We start from the raw sequence: 5,000 nt of genomic DNA, 5'->3' as shown, positions 1-5,000 counted from the left end.
TTGTAAGTGGGCATAATCAGAGTAGGTTCTTGTGCTTGCCCCTGGCAGTCTGGGGGTTATAGAGCTGGAGGCCTGCTAACTCAAACAGATAACCAGCTTTTCCGCTGGAGTGCCTGCATTGTGCCAGCTTGGGCTGTGTGCGTATGTGTGTGTGTGTGTGTGTGTGTGTGTGTGTGTGTGTGTGTGTGTGTGTGTGTGTGTGTGTGTGTGTGTGCGTATGTGTGTGTGTGTGTGTGTGTGTGTGAGCGTCTGTGTGTGTGTGTGTGTGTGTGTGTGTGTGTGTGTGTGTGTGTGTGTGTGTGCGTGCATTTGTATGTGTGTATCTGTGTGTATGTGTGTTTGCGTGCATGTCTCTGTGTGTGTGTGTGTGTGTGTGTGTGTGAGTGTACGTGTGTTTGTGCATGTGTGTGTGTGTGTGTGTGTGTGTCCATGTGTTCATGAGTGCGTGTGTGTGTCTCTGTCTGTGTGTACATGCATTTGTGTGCGTGTCTATGTGTATGTATGTGTGTGCACGTGTGTGTATTTTTAAAAAACGGCAGCAGAACTGCATCAGTACTGAAGTGGCACCTGGCCTCTCAGCTGAGCAGCCAAGTTTAGCTTGAGGCACAACAGAACGAACGTTTCTCATAAACACACACACACACACACACACACACACACACACACACACACACTCATGGGGCGAGAGGCCAAACGGAAGCATATTCAGGGCTGACAGGAACATGGCCACACCTCAGACAGGGCTGCTTTATCGGCGCTCCGTTCCACTCTTGCGCAGCCCCGGGTGTGGAGAAGGCCGAGCGCCTGCTCCGCATGAGCTTTTCAAAGTCACGCGGCATAAAGCAGCGGCCGGCGCAGCGCATGCCAGACGGTCCCCAGGCGTTCTCCCCCGCAGCCATGGTGGTGACATCAGAGAGAGACGTTTCTGAGAGGATCCCAGACATCTGTCTCCACAGACATCGATTGCACGAAAACGCGTCAAAAATAACTCGGAAAGCGCAACGCATCCTGATGAAGCTACGCTACCTCGTTTATTAACTTCCTAATGGCCTGCGGGAGCACATGCTTATTTCGTCGGTCGTTCCGGGCTCGGCCCGAAATCCATCCAATGTAACACGGCAAGATGCCCGTAAGGCACAACTTCCTGTAAGGCGCGACCGCTTCTCTTATTGACAAACAGACTGGAGCCGTGCTCCCGACAGCACCCCATTAGTACACGTGAGCGGTGATTTCATAAATTGCTGTGGGGATGAAACGTCGTTAGAGGCTGGTGGTGATTGAGCGCCACCTGGTTCAGTGGCAAGCAGTCAGGCCGCCCATTCTCACTCCGAGCCGGTGGGGAACGATGCAGCGCGAGCCACTCCGAGGCAGGCCTGGCTGCCGCAGGACGGAGGCACATTTGCTGGCCTTCTCCCTGGAAGTCATGGATCAGCAGTTTGGGAGTCTGTTTGGGAGTGTGCATGCCCGCGCATGTGTGTTTGTTTTCCAGGGTCTGTGCGTGTCTGTCAACACAGACGGCTCTCTGGGGAGGGTGGGCGGCGTCGGCCAAGGGGGCGGGGCGTGTTGGCCCATCCTTCAGCCGACAGCCAAAGGGCTAATTACTGAGTCATAAAGGGAGGAGGACACATGTGCTGGGCCCACACCCCCATCGCTGCAGCACACCCCCACCCACCCCCACCCCATAGGTCTGCTCCGTCCACACGCGCACCAATTCATCTCAGGCTGGTGGGGCTGGAGGGTGGTTGAGGGGGTGGAGTGGTGGTGTTGGTGGGTGAGGGATGTGTGTTGAGCACAGGGGTGGAGGCAGGACTTTGATTCCAGAAACAGATCCCAAAGGTCTCCTCCTTCCCCCTCTACACACCTACCCAGGCCTCCACGCAGCTGCTGCAGGGGACACCACGCAATCTCCAGCAGATGATCCACGCTCACAAAGCCTGTGGCCCCTGCTGCCCATCAGTGCGGGAGAGGGTGGCTGGGTGGTGTTGGAGGAGGGGGGTGGTCGGCGGGCGCGTATGTTCAGCGGGGCCCAGGTGGGGGCGGTGGGGTAGGATAGGTGGGATCGTAATTGAGCTCCGTCCCGCCGCCATCCATCATGGATCTCATGGCGGCCCCGGCAAGGAGCAGGTGCAGCCTGGGCAGCCGCCCCCGAACCCCGACGACGGCGAGTGACACGCGCCGAGGGAGGCCCCACGTGCGCGCCGCCGACCGACACTTTTCCAATTTGCCGTAATTAGCCCCCATACGGCCCGGGTTGGGCTGATCTGAGGGAGTGGGGCGGGTGGGGGTCGGGGTAAGGGTGGGGGAGACCACAGAGGGGCTGCTGCCACAGCTCTGGATCAGCTGTGTTAACCCTCCCGTGACATCTAAACTCGTAATTCATTGCTACATTAACGGCATTGATTAGCATACGCCAGCCCCCCAATGGCCCAGCCTATATCCCCCTGTGATCTCTTTAACAGGCACCTTGATAGCAGCAGACGGTCTCTCTGCATTGGGCTCCTAAACATCTAAATACACACACACACACACACACCTCCATCACCATTAGTGATAGGCTGCATAATTGGGGAGGTGTCACAGATGATTCTCTCTGAGGTTTATGGCTGAGCCAAAACAGGCTGGAATCTCCCAAATGTGACCCTCATTTAGACACCCAGACACATATTTCGTTTATCTTATTCTGGTGGGGGGGGAGGGAGTGAAGATAAATAATCATCAGGCCTGCAGTCATAACAAGCACGAGCCTGCAGCCCAGCCACTACAGATCTACACAAAGGAGCACCAACCTGCACCAGTATGGACACATCCGAACAGTAAGGAGCAGTGATGGGATGATAAGATGATAAGAAACCAAGAACTCACTTTTGCCTACTATTCAGTTTGCAGCATACAGTGAAAACATCCCATCAGCCTGGAATCTGAGCCAATAAAGTCACTTGGTTCTTGCTTCAGGGTTTGGCTTGCTACTTTGAATAATGGCTTTTAACACATCTTTACAAGGCCTAGTTGACAATCAAATATCTGTAAAATAATAGTTTTAGTCTGCACATCTCAGAATAGTGTGGCGCGGTATGCCCAGCAGTGCGGTCTAATGTATCTCAGGAATTTTACGTGTAACTTAAACAAACGATGGCGGTTTAACACGGCACGCTGATGGCTGTATTTTCCACCACTGAGCGTAATTTTAGGACTGAGTAATTCTTGCCACTATGCATGTGAACAATACCACACACACACACACACACACACACCTGCCATTATGGAATAAGACTACATCTCAAACTGAGGCCAATTTCACAAGCAACAGGACATTCCTCGCCACAAAGAGGTGGGATTGGGAGGGTGCATGAACAATACACACTGCTGCAGGCACTCGGCAACATCTGTAGGTCCCATTTTTCTGTCCTTTGTGTGTGTATCTGTGTGTGTATGAGCTTGTTTGTGTGTCCAGGCTGTGTCAGCGCTGGTGGTGGAGCGTGTGTGTGTGTGTGTGTGTGTGTGTGTGTGGGCCCTGCTAGCGCGCAAACACAGATATAATGACGCTTAACTGCCCTGCTCTGCTGCTACTGAGCTCATCACCCTGCTGTGCAGAGAGGCAGGTGTTGCTCGTGGGGGAGGCGTGCTCTCAATCGCCGCGAGAGTGCGGCGTGCAGGCGCGCGCGCGCGTGCCCCCGTACGTGTGTGTGCGTGTGCGTCCGTGTGCGGAGAGACGGAGCCCGAGACGGCCAAAAAGAGGGAGAGTGAGAGGCAAAGAGAGGGGAGTGGTTTCAATAGGCCGCTGATTTGAGATAAGTGATCCCCTTGAAAGAGGAAACGCGGCCCCCCCACCCCCCCAACCCCCACCCAACCCCCACCCATCACCAACGTCACCCCCCCGCATCACCAGTTTGGCCTGAAAGGAGAACCATCCACCTGCTAGCAGTGTCAATTGGCCCCTCGCGTGGTTTTTTCACCACTTCCTTTCTCCACAGTTCCTGTTCACTCGCCCCCTTGCCGTGTCTCCCTTTCAGGAGGCTGAATGAGCAACCTGCGGGGTGTGTGGAGACTGCCCCTCGCCAAGCGCCTATTGTCCTCCCTGCGCCGCTCCAAGGGGAGGGGACCCGCTCGAACCCGCGCTCCAATCGATGGATCTCCAGGGCGCGCCCATCTCTCCCGCCAACGGCTTTTCTGTTGCCCGACTTCGACCGCGGCAAGCGGAGACGTTTAACTCTCTGGTGTTTATTTATTTCTCTGTCTTTGTCCTGGATGGGAGGATAGTTGGCTGGATTGCGGAGGCTGGGGAAGGCTGGTGCATGTGTGTGTGTGTGTGTGTGTGTGTGTGTGTGTGTGTGTGTGTGTGTGTGTGTGTGTGTGTGCGTGTGTGGGGATTGCAGGAGATGGCACAGGGGGTGCTCAGAACTGACAGGTGTTAAACTCCTGCTCCTGCCTGTGGGAGTTTATCCTGGCTTGGCCCAGATACGGACACTTCCAGGCACACCTTGCTGCTGCCTGAGAATTTCACACCACTCTTACACACATAGAGAAAAGCATTCAACTACAAAACCAAAAGGTGTGAAACGCTTTCACCTTTCATCTTTTGTATCAGTTTATATTTTCAGGCTGGCAGAGGGTTAACCTTTATTTGGAGTCAAAACAAAGATTAACATGCTGTAGGTCTAATATCGGTTGATCAGATACTCATCAACTCTATCAACATACTGATTCTTAGCATAATCACTTTGTTAAAGAACACTAAAAATTGTGTGAAGTGACACTGCAAACATTTTTTAAAAATTCCATTTTCAATAAATCAAAAGCTTTGAAGGGCTTGGCTTTAATCACCCGGGAGATGAGACTCAGACTCGCTTGTGTGGCGAGTCTCTCTCCACCGCTTCATTTCTTCACACTTACTCACTGATTCTGTTTGATAAGCGATGCAGACTCAGCTGGTGTCGTGGCAGTAGTATTTCTATATTGCTCTCAATGTAAATTCCAACTGTTGCTTTAATGTTTCAGCAAGT

This window comes from Electrophorus electricus, chromosome 6 (genome assembly GCF_041902795.1).
Source record: "Electrophorus electricus isolate QZ-2024a chromosome 6, ASM4190279v1, whole genome shotgun sequence".
In the NCBI taxonomy this organism is placed as follows: domain Eukaryota; kingdom Metazoa; phylum Chordata; class Actinopteri; order Gymnotiformes; family Gymnotidae; genus Electrophorus; species Electrophorus electricus.
The sequence above is the reverse complement of the archived record's forward strand: the minus strand, read 5'-3'. Positions refer to the sequence as shown.